This window comes from Ovis canadensis, chromosome 17, assembly GCF_042477335.2.
Source record: "Ovis canadensis isolate MfBH-ARS-UI-01 breed Bighorn chromosome 17, ARS-UI_OviCan_v2, whole genome shotgun sequence".
NCBI classification, from domain to species: domain Eukaryota; kingdom Metazoa; phylum Chordata; class Mammalia; order Artiodactyla; family Bovidae; genus Ovis; species Ovis canadensis.
The window spans coordinates 40024391-40036910 of NC_091261.1; the positions used below are offsets into that span (position 1 = coordinate 40024391).

The 12520-nt window shown below is 41.1% G+C and overlaps 1 pseudogene; it reads left to right on the forward strand.

Moving 5' to 3' along the window:
- Positions 1–3618: 3618 nt before the first annotated feature.
- LOC138422473 (glutaredoxin-3 pseudogene) lies at positions 3619–8409 on the forward strand (annotated as a pseudogene).
- Positions 8410–12520: the final 4111 nt, after the last annotated feature.

The window sequence follows — 12520 nt, forward strand, 5'->3', positions numbered from 1 at the left end:
TGCAGTCCATGGGGTCACAAAGAGTTGGACACGACTAAGCGACTGAACAGCAACAATTTTCCTGTTAGTCTCTTCAGAGACACTAATAATACCTATCCCACAGATAAGAAATAAGACAAATGCCACCAACTCCATGGCATACACCACACACTATTCCTTCCTTTGCAGTGGCAGAAAGACATTTAAATGGCTTTTAGGTGGTATATAATTTTGTTCTTATCTGAAGGTAACAACCTTTTGTTACTTAAATTGATAATTCTAATGACACTAGTTTTTCTTCAGTTTACCAGTAACAAAGAATTGATGTGTTTACTAACAGAGCATCAAGGCAATACTAAACTTCAGCAATAATGCCAGGGGCAACAGATCCATATTTATTAATATTCTCAAATGCCCAACTCATAATTTATTTAGAATCCACATTCAGGTTGAGATTATCCTGAAATCATTGGCGTAACTTAGTTAACTATTTGTGTAACTTGCAGATGAGATGTCAGAGAGAAGTGAGTGATTTTATCAAGTTGAACACACCTCATTACTGACCAGTTTCACTGTAAAGCATAGTCACATTTTATCTAGGCTAGCTATCTTTAACTAAGACCAAATGTGAAAATGCATGATTATAGCAATGAGTTCAGTGTGTTTAGTGTTAGCTTTACAGATTTGTGTGCATTGTTTTAGTTAACCTTATTTCGACTGCCATGAAATAATTCAGAATTATCTCACAACCTAGTTTGTGTTAAGCAAAACTGGTGATTAGAATAGCTAAATATATTGCAAATGCGCTATACAAATGTTTTTTTTTTCAAATGACTGAATCTTTTAAAGCAAATTAGAACGTCAGTCATCCTAAGTGAAAAAATCACTAGACTTTCTGTAAATCAATTATCCTTCAATTAAAAAATGAATAAAATTTAAAAAATGAAACAACAAAAAAGAAGCAGTATTGTAACAAATTCAATAAAGATTTTTTTAAATGGAAAAAAAATCACTAGACTGGCATATCTCTAACATATATTTTTGAGCAGTCAGAATTTAGTTCAAATTAGACTTTACTCATATGGTTAACTGTGTTAACCTGGCTGGGGCTTCCCAGGTGGCATGGTGGTAAAGAATCTGCCTACCAACGCAGGAGACACCAGAGACGCAGATTCAATCCCTGGGTTGGGAAGATTCCCCTGGAATAGGAAGTATTCCAGTATTCCAATATTCCGAGTATTCCACTCCAGTATACTTGCCTGGAGAACTCCATGGACAGAGGAGCCAGGTGGGGCTACAGACCGTGGGGTCCGCAAAGAGTTGGATATGATTGAGCATGTACACACATGCACACAAATTGGCTAGTCTATGATGCCCAGTTGTTTGGTCAAACAGTAGTCTAGATGTTGCTGTGAAGGTATTTGTGTTATGTGATTAACATTTACAAGTCAGTTGACTTGAAGTAAAACAGATTACTCTCTATAATGAGGGTAGGCCTCATCCGATAAGTTGAAGATGAGGTTTCTGCAAAAAAGAAGCAGTTCTGCCTCAAGACTGCAACATATCAGTATAAACCCTGCCTGAGTTTTCAACCTGCTGACCTGCCTTGTAGACCTCAGACTCCAGAGTGTATCAACTTTTACCTGAGTTTCTAGCTGGTCAACCATGAAGACTTCAGGCTCACCAGTCCCCACAAATGTGTAAGCCAATTCTGATTCTCTCATTATCTATCTGTCTAGAGAGAAGATGTAGATATATAGATATCTATAATTTCCCAGAGATTTAGATCTGTATTCGAAGATTAGACGTACCTCTGTCTGTACCTCCTATTGGTCTGTTTCTCTGGAGAACTCTAACACACTACTATTTTCTAATTATTAGTACATATGAGACTTTAACAGAGAAGGCAATGGCAACCCGCTCCAGTACTCTTGCCTAGAAAATCCCATGGGCGGAGGAGCCTGGTAGGCTGCAGTCCATGGGGTTTCTAAGAGTCAGACACGATTGAGCAACTTCACTTTCACTTTTATGCATTGGAGAAGGAAATGGCAACCCATTCCAGTGTTCTTGCCTGGAGAATCCCAGGGACAGGGGAGCCTGGTGGGCTGCCGTCTACGGGGTCGCACAGAGTCGGACACGACTGAAGCAACTTAGCAGCAGTAGCTGCATGAGACTTTAAAGTTCCACTTCATTTTTGTAATTAAATGACAAATCCCTTCTTGATTTAGTTCAATACTTAATACTTGATCTGATATGACTACCTGGGCTTCAGTTTCTGAAGTATCTCTGAAAGGTACTTCAGCCATGAAATATAATACTTTCACCAATATGCATACCATTGTTCCAGACAAAACCTGAAATAGCTTTTTATCTAATCTCTGAAATAAGATTCCATCAGAGGTTATGAGATGGACAAAGAGGAAAGATTAACACAATTAACGCTTCTACTCCCAAAGATACCAAAGTCAATGTGAAATTTAGGAGAAGAGCATAACCTAGCGATTTTATGAAAAATCACTTCCACTGACCACAAGATTTTTTAAAATAATTTTTACATTAATTTAACAGAAGTAATCTGAAATCATTATCCTGGGGGAAATCTCTTTGGGGAGAAACAAAACCCTCAAGCATTGTAGCTAATGGAATATTTGACCTGCCCAGTCTCCAATTCCTGATTTCTTTCCAAAGACAACCATGATTTTCAGTTTAGTATATATCTTTCTGATCTTTTTTCCTAAGCATTTACATTCATTTAGCTGTTCCTGTGGAAATATTGCAAAACTTAAGTTCCAGAATCTATAGGCAAACCGCCCTGGGTTTAAATCCTAGCTTTGTGACTTTAGGCAAGACACTCAACTTCGCTGTTTTCAAATCTGTAATATGGGAATGATAATTATAGTACCCAAGTCATGGAGATGTTTTGAGTGTCAGTGAGTTCACCTACGTAAAGAGCTTGGAGAACGGTGTCTGATATGGCACGTAGTAAGTACTACAAAGTATCATCTGTGTGTTAGTCATTCAGTCACATCCCGACTCTGCAAGCCCATGGACTGTGCCTGCCAGGCTCCTCTGTCCATGGAATTCTTCAGGCAAGAATACTGGAGTGGATAGCCATTCCCTTCTTCAGGGGATCTTCCTGACCTAGGGATCAAATCCAGGTTTCCGGCATTGCAGGGAGATTCTTGACTGTCAGAGCCACCAGGGAAACCCTAGCTATTACCATTTCACCTCCTTTTTGAAAACCATATATGGCATCCTACTACTGTATGCTACTTTGCACATTTGTTTAGAACAGGGACTCTTGTGGCCCAGTGGCTAAGACTGTTCTCTCAACACTGGGCCAGGTTCAATGTCTTGTCAGGGAACTAGATTCCCCCATGTCACAACTAAGAGTCCAGCTAAAGATCCCACATGCCACAACTAAGGCCTGGCCCAGCTAAAAAAAAAAAAAAAAAAAAAAAAAATTTAATTTGTTTAACCCACTCATGTATTTTGGAAATATTTCTGTAATATTACAAACAAAATCTACCTCTTCTTTTTTCAACTATTTCAAGTCTCATTTTCCATGTAGTGATTTCAATCTACTCCTCAGTACCTAAAAGAAATATCTACATTTATTTACCCAAATAGTTCTTTTCTTTTTCTGTATGGTTCAGTGAACTAATGTATCTGGGGCCTCGGGGTGTGGGAGGGAAGTGCTTGGTGAACTAAAAAGCATTATGGAAATATTTGTAGATGTCTTCACTGGGTATCAAGTGGAGAAGGAGATAAGACTCCGCCCTTATCTGGGTCATACCCATTACTACCCTAGGTAGCCTCCATTCATTTTTGAGGCTTGGTTTTCATTTACTAAAGGTGGTGACTCATCAAAGATGTAAGCAGTCTTTGGCAAAGCTACCATACTCTGACTGTTCTATTTTTCTGTTCTTCCATTTGAGTTGCTGCCTCACTGCCTTGAATGAAGCAGCATGTATATTTAAAGAAAAGCAAGGGAGGACAAATGATTGGCATGGTTGAAGATGATATTTGCATTGCAGTTCTACTTCTTTTTGAAGTTCCCCTTTGAGGGCATCTCCTCTTTTGGACACAAAAAAGGTTAGGAAGTGCTGCCACCTCATCTGGTGCTGTTGGAGCCCACTGCAGAGGGCCAGGTGAGAGAGCAAGGGAGAGGGCAAAGGGAGGCGTGGGAGGCTGCTGCTTTGATCTTCCTTATGTTACCCTCAGGCTGTTCTTTAAGTAGACACAGCATCTGATACAGTTCCTAGTGCAAAGCAGGCAATTGGCAAATGTTTGCTGATTAAATAAATGAATCAATTAAACCTTTACTTGCCATAGCAGAAGAGAGTATATTTTCACATTATAAAAAAGTGGGGGAAAGGGTTCTGTACTATCAGCATCTATTTTTATATCTCTACCCCTTCCCTCTCTTAGATCCTCACCCTACGACATTCACTCTTAGGAGCGGAAATTCTGTCTTATCTATCTTTGTGTCTCTAGCCCTAGGACAGTATCTGCTTATATATATTAATGAACAAATGAATAAATAATTTTAGCTAAATTAGGTTTGTGGTAAAGCAATACTTACTTTTTATTGATAGGTTAAATACAGAAATACAGAAGCCCCTGAGAGTGCTCCAAAAGGCAGAAGACCTAAAGTGAGGCTCACTCTAGCTTCCTCCGGGGAAAACTCACCTTTATGAGTCTGAGTCAGACTAGCCAGTCTGTGAATCCTCTAAATATTGGGAAACAAGGCAGATGCTCCTGGGGCATTCTGTTCTTTTGCCATCCACCAAGCTGCAAAGTACTCCTCATTCTTAGCCAATTAAGTCTTTGAACTGATATTTCTTCCCAGTCACAAGTCTGAACTGATGCAATGGTGTTCTAGAGGTTATAAGAGAAAAGTTGCTGGCAATCATATCTGAAAGACCCAATCCTTACTTCTGTTTATGTGGCAAAGGTTTTTCACAACAATCAGCCTTCTCAAGAAGTGTACCCACAGCTTGCCTGACCAGGCCTCAGTGAGAGACAGTGTGAAGCCATGGTCAGGCAGAAAACACTGTTTGCACTCTTGAGAGAATAACATCACTGTCAGCACACTTGCCAGGGTGCTCAGAGGACGAAAAATGTATATAGTGCCTTAGAAGAAAGAAGAACAGAAGTCTGAGTCCTGGTGAGAGTTTTCAAGTGGATCCGAAGGCTAAAGAAATGAATGGTGTGTCTCTTCATACAAATATAGCTAGCAAAGGAAAAGGATGGAACACTCAAGTGGGCCCAGGATTGACACTGAATTTTCACTTTTACAAATGGCACTGTGAATATGAGAGCTGAAAGTCGGGAGGAAAGTTAAAATGGTGCGGTAACAAACAATTGCTTCCTTTGCCTCCCACATCTTGCAGTGCTCACGTTTGTCTAACTTGGCAGAAATACAGGATCCAAATCCATTTCATACACCAGATGTGAGTTCCCAGAGAATCCTGGGGGAGATAGGACTGATCTGATGTGTTGAGGCAGAAGGAAAGGCAACTCAAAGAGAGGAAAAGGGCCAAAACAGCATTTTTCAAATTAAGAATTCTTCCCCTGCCTTCATTTCTAAGAGCAGAAATTTTATTTTCGTGAGGAGATCACAGGAAAGTTTCCTGGTGTAAACTACAAGCTCTTCCACATTGATTTTTCAGAGGATATACCAAACTCCAACTCTGCCCTGCCCTATGTCATTTTGGATATGGTATTTGAAATAAGAGTGTTTACCATTTCCCTCTCCGTCGGCTTGTGCCTGCACGTTAACTTGGCAGTCACCAGGACTTCCATTGCATTTACCTTCAGCCAGGCCTTACCTTGCTAAAACAAATCATATACTGTGAACTTCACATAAAGAAAAGATAATTTCACAAAAGTTTTACCCTTTTTAGAACTTAGATAAATTATGACCCTAGGCTATTCAAAAGTCATACTCTTTATGTGGTGGTGGCAGTTTAGTTGTTAAGCTGTGTCTGAGACTCTTTGTGACCCTAAGGACTCGAGCCCGCCAGACTCCTCTATCCATGGGATTTCCCAGGCAAGAATACTGAAGTGGGTTGTCGTTTTCTTCGCCAGGGGATGTTCCTGACTCTGGGATCATCCTGCATGTAGACTGATTCTTTACAGACTGCACCACCAGGGAAGCCCCATACTCTTTGCATATCCCCTCAAAACAGGGCCTAAGCTTACGGGGCTCTAAAGATGGATTTCTTGCCTGGGCATCTACCAAGAGCTGAGGCAGCCAAGAAATGACTCACTGCAAAGAGTCAGGAAGACACCCTCTCTGCAAGCTCTCAATCCTGTCAAAACATACCTCACAAAGACATGAACACTCTGTTCAACACAGCCCCTTTGAGACCAAATGGAGCAGTTTCATATTCAAACCATATAAATCAAGAATATAATATATAGAACTTCTTTTTTTTCCTATAAACCTGTAACCCAATTAGATCTCTATTTTGAACTTGCATTTCCCTTCATAATGGATGTAAAGAGGCCCCAAGTTCTTTGTAGCTATTCACACGGAGGTGAAATCCATTTCTGCACTCCCTGAATATGGAAGGGTCCTGCGACTTGCTTTGACCAACAGAATGTAGTAGAAGGGCCAAGTGACTTCTGGTCTTGACCTCAAGAGGCCTCACAGCTTCTGTTCTTAATCTTTTTAGAAAGATTCCACCATTCCGTGAAGAAGACTGTGGAGAGAGAGGCCCAAATGTCCCATCTGAGGCAGCAGACCTATTAATGACTCCACGTTGGATGGTCTAGTCTCATGCAATCCCCAGATAACTGCAGTTCCAAAAGTAACCTCAGGCAAGAATGGCAGAAGAGCCTCTCCAGCTAGGTCTGGCCCAATGTCAACCAATAGAATCTGTGAGCAAATGAATGATGGCTTTTTAAGCCATTAACATGGGATGATTTGTTATGCAACACTAGATAACTGATACAACTCTGGTGGTTGAAACCATAATTGTAGTCAATTCCAGAAAACTGAGTTTGATTTAAACTCAATCAATTTAAAATTTCCTCACCCATAGCCTTCTCTCAAAGTGGCATATAAAGTTCTATACAACTCCTATATCTACGATCTGAACAATGTACTTCATTTACTCAAGCTATTACATAAAATGGTACATTCAGCAGAGAGTACACTTTAAAGGGACCCTGGCAATCCAGTGGTTAAGATTCTGTGCTTCCAATGCAGAGGGCACAGGTTCCATCCCTGGTCAAGGCAATTAAGTTCCTACATGCTGAGTGGTGAGGCCACCATGCACACACACACACACACACACACACAACAACAACAACAACAACAACAAACAAACAGAATACAAAGTGAATCTCATAGATTTGGGGCATCTACATAGTGTTTCCACCATAGGGCTTACAGTCCATGGGGTTGCAAAGAGTTGGACATGATGGGCAGCATGGTGGCAGGGGTGGCTGAGGTGGTGGCAGCCGTGGTAGAGGTCGGCTCAGCCTGGCAGTTTGAGGAGCTGCTGCGCCTCAGAGCCAAGTTCTTTCTTGTGGTCCATTTCTGGGCACCATGAGCTCCTCAGTGTGCTCAGATGAACAACGTGATGGCAGAGCTCGCCAAAGAGCTCCCACAAGTTTCATTCGTGAAATTGGAAGCAGAAACTGTTCCTGAAGTATCTGAAAAATATGAAATTAGTTATGTTCCCACCTTCCTGTTTTTCAAGAATTCTCAGAAAATCTACTGATTAGATGGTGCCCATGGCCCCAGAGCTAAAAAAGTTCAGCAACATGCATCTAGTGGCTCCTTCTCACCCAGTGGTAGTGAGCACCTGAAGGAAGACCTCAACTGGCCCCCAAAGAAGTTATTTCTCGCTGCCCACTGCATGCTATTCATGAAAGGAACACCTCAGGAGCCACGCTGCAGTTTCAGCAAGTAGATGGTGGAAATTCTTAACAAACATAATATTCAGTTTAGCAGTTTCCACATCCTCTCAGATGAAGTTTGTCAGGCCCTCAAAACCTATTCCAGTTGGCCCACCTATCCCCAGCTCTATGTTTCTGGAAAGCTCATAGGAGGACTTGATATAATTAAGGAGCTAGAAACATCAAAGAACTAGATACGATTTGCCCCAAAGCCCCCAAGTTAGAGGACAGGCTCAAAGTAAGGACAAATAAAGCTTCTCTGATACTCTTTATGAAAGGAAACAAACAGGAAGCTAAGTGTAGCTTCAGCATACAGATTCTGGAAGTATTATATAGTACTGGGGTTGAATATGAGACATTTGATATATTGGAGGATGAAGAAGTTCAGCAAGGATTAAAAGCTTACTCCAATTGGCCAACGTACCCCCAGCTGTATGTGAAGCGGGAGCTTGTTGGAGGACTGACATCGTGAAGGAACTGAAAGAAAATGGGGAGTTGCTGAAAGGAGAAAATTAATGAACGATAGACTTGGTGCCCACCCACTGCAGGAAGGCTTCCTCCAGTGGAGCAGTTCACGAGTTAGTCCTCAGAAATGGACTAGGAGGAGAAAATGCTCCTCGCCAGTATCACTTTGTGTATTTCACAAGGTTGTGCTAAATAACATATGTGACCTTTTTTCCACCAAAAACAGAACCCAATATACATCTTAAAGTTCAATTTAAAAAAAAATTGGACATGACTTAGTGACTAAAACAACAACTAAGTCTTTAAGGTAAGTCTTTAAGCTTCAGTGTCCTGGAAGTTGAAATCAAAATTATGCCCATGACACCAGGCCTTCAGTTTTTGTAAAGGTTGCCATCCTTCCATTTGTGATTGATTCTGAAAGACTTCTCTTAGACAACTACAGAGAATATCTGAATGTCAGGCTATGCGAGACTTTGTGTATTTAATTTTCTCCTGTTCAACTTAAAAAAAAAAATTCAGGCTTTATTGAGGTACTTCTTGTTCAGTCGCTAAATTGTATCCAATCCTTTTGCAACCCCATGGACTATCACCCACCAGTTTCTTCTGTTCATGGAATTTCCCAGGCAAGAATACTAGAGTGGGTTGCCATTTCTTTCTCCAGGGGATCTTTCTGACCCAGGATCATAGCCATGTCTCCTGCACTGGCAGGAAAATTCTCTACCATTAGCCACCAGGGAAGCCGTTTATTGAGGTACAGTTGACATATAAAATGGTAAGATATTTAAAATGGTCATTGTAGTGAAAGGATCCCCCTCATCTTAATGCATCTACCAGATTCCTGCTCAACCTTTACCAAAAGTCCAGTTGAAGGAAATATGCAAAGTACACATCTTGAAGAACGTAAGCCTTTTCCCTAGATGCCTCAATTTATTCCTTGGATTATCATAGAGTTGCATATGAAATCCACTGTCTTCCTTCAGTCTGAGCATTCTTTGGCATTGCCTTTCTTAGAGATTAGAATGAAAACTGACCTTTTCCAGTCCTGTGGCCACTGCTGAGTTTTCCAAATTTGCTGGCATATTGACTGTAGCACTTTCACAGCATCATCTTTTAGGATTTGAATTAGCTCAGCTGGAATTCCATCACTTCCACTAGCTTTGTTCGTAGTGATGCTTCCTAAGGCCCACTTGACTTCACATTCCAAGATGTCTGGCTCTAGGTGATTGATCACACCATCGTGATCATCTGGGTCGTGAAGATCTTTTTTGTACAGTTCTTCTGTGTATTCTTGCCACCTCTTCTTAATATCTTCTGCTTCTGTTAGGTCCATACCATTTCTGTCCTTTATTGAGCCCATCTTTGCATGAAATGTTCCCTTGGTATCTCTAATTTTCTTGAAGAGATCTCTAGTCTTTCCCATTCTATTGTTTTCCTCTATTTCTTTGCACTGATCACTGAGGAAGGCTTTCTTATCTCTCTTTGCTATTCTTTGGAACTCTGCAATCAAATGGGAATATCTTCCCTCTTCTCCTTTGCTTTTGGCTTCTTTTCTTTTCACAGCTATTTGTAAGGCCTCATCAGACTGCCATTTTGCTTTTTTGCATTTCTTTTTCTTGGGGATGGTCTTGCTCCGTCTCCCGTACAATGTCACGAACCTCTGTCCATAGTTCACCAGGCACTCTATCAGATCTAGTCCCTTGAATCTATTTCTCACTACCACTGTATAATCGTGAGGGATTTGATTTAGGTCATACCTGAATGGTCTAGTGGTTTTCCCTACTTTCTTCAACTTAAGTCTGAATTTGGCAATAAAGAGTTCATGATCTGAGCCATAGTCAGCTCCTGGTCTTGTTTTTGCTGACTGTATAGAGCTTCTCCATCTTCGGCTTCAAAGAATATAATCAATATGATTTCAGTGTTGACCATCTGATGATGTCTATGTATAGCATATAAAGCAACACTAGCAAAGTAATGCTCAAAATTCTCCAAGCCAGGCTTCAACAATATGTGAACCATGAACTTCCAAATGTTCAAGCTGGTTTTAGAAATGGCAAAGGAACCAAATTGCCAACATCCTCTGGATCATCAAAAAAGGAAGAGAGTTCCAGAAAAACATCTATTTCTGCTTTATTGACTATGCCAAAACTTTTGACTGTATGGATCACAACAAACTGTGGAAAATTCTGAAAGAGATGGGGAATACCAGACCATCTGACCTGCCTCTTGAGAAATCTGTATGCTGGTCAGGAAGCAATACTTAGAACTGGACATGGAACAACAGACTGGTTCCAAATAGGAAAAGGAGTATGTCAAGGCTGTATATTGTCACCCTGCTTATTTAACTTATACACAGAATACATCACGTGAAATGCTGGGCTGGATGAAGCACAAGCTGGAATCAAGATTGCTGGGAGAAATATCAATAACCTCAGATATGCAGATGACACCACCCTATGGCAGAAAGTGAAGAGGAGCTAAAAAGCCTCTTGATGAAAGTGAAAGAGGAGAGTGAAAAAGTTGGCTTAAAACTCAACATTCAGAAAACAAAGATCATAGCATCTGGTCCCATTTCTTCATGGCAAATAGATGGGGAAACAGTGGCTGCCTTTAATTTTTTGGGCTCCAAACTCACTGCAGGTGGTGAATATAGCCATGAAATTAAAAGGTGCTTACTCCTAGGAAGAAAAGCTATGACCAACCTAGACAGCATATTCAAAAGCAAAGACATTACTTTGCCAACAAAGGTCCATCTAGTCAAAGCTATGGTTTTTATAGTAATCATGTATGGATATGAGAGTTCAACCATAAAGAAAGCTGAGTGCCAAAGAATTGATGCTTTTGAACTGTGGTGTTGGAGAAGACTCTTAAGAGTACCTTGGACTGCAAGGAGATCCAACGAGTCCATCTGAAAGAAAATCAGTCTTGAATATTCATTGGAAGGACTGATGTTGAAGCTGAAACGCCAATACTTTGGCCACCTGATGTGAAGAACTAACTCATTTGAAAAGACCCTGATGCTGGGAAAGATTGAAGGTTGGAGGAGAAGGGGATGACAGAGGATGAGGCAGTTGGATGGCATCACTGACTCAATGGACATGAGTTTGAGTAAACTCCAGGAGTTGGTGATGGACAGAGAGGCTTATGCTGCAGTCCATGGGATTGCAAAGAGTTGGACACGTTCATCACCATCTCACGAAGTTCACTCAGATTCATGTCCATTGAGTCGGTGATTCCATCCAGCCATCTCATCCTCTGTCGTCCCCTTCTCCTCCTGCCCCCAATCCCTCCCAGCATCAAAGTCTTTTCCAATGAGTCAACTCTTCGCATGAGGTGGCCAAAGTACTAGAGTTTCAGCTTTACCATCATTCCTTCCAAGGTAATCCCAGGGCTGATCTCCTTCAGAATGGACTGGTTGGATCTCCTTACAATCCAAGGGACTCTCAAGAGTCTTCTCCAACACCACAGTTCAAAAGCATCAATTCTTCGGCGCTCAGCCTTCTTCACAGTCCAACTCTCACATCCATACATGACCACAGGAAAAACCATAGCCTTGACTAAACAGACCTTAGTCGGCAAAGTAATGTCTCTGCTTTTGAATATACTGTCTAGGTTGGTCATAACTTTTCTTCCAAGGAGTAAGAGTCTTTTAATTTCATGGCTGCAGTCGCCATCTGCAGTGATTTTGGAGCCCAAAAAAATAAAGTCTGACACTGTTTCCACTGTTTCCCCATCTATTTCCCATGAAGTGATGGGACCGGATGCCATGATCTTCGTTTTCTGAATGTTGAGCTTTAAGCCAACTTTTTCACTCTCCTCTTTCACTTTCATCAAGAGGCTTTTTAGCTCCTCTTCACTTTCTGCCATAAGGGTGGTGTCATCTGCATATCTGAAGTTATTGATATTTCTCCTGGAAATCTTGATTCCAGCTTGTGTTTCTTCTGGTCCAGCGTTTCTCATGATGTACTCTGCATAGAAGTTAAATAAGCAGGGTGACAATATACAGCCTTGATGTACTCCTTTTTCTATTTGGAACCAGTCTGTTGTTCCATGTCCAGTTCTTCCTGACCTGGATACAGATTTCTCAAGAGGCAGGTTAGGTGGTCTGGTATTCCCATCTCTTTCAGACTCTTCCACAGTTTCTTGTGATCCACACAGTCAAAGG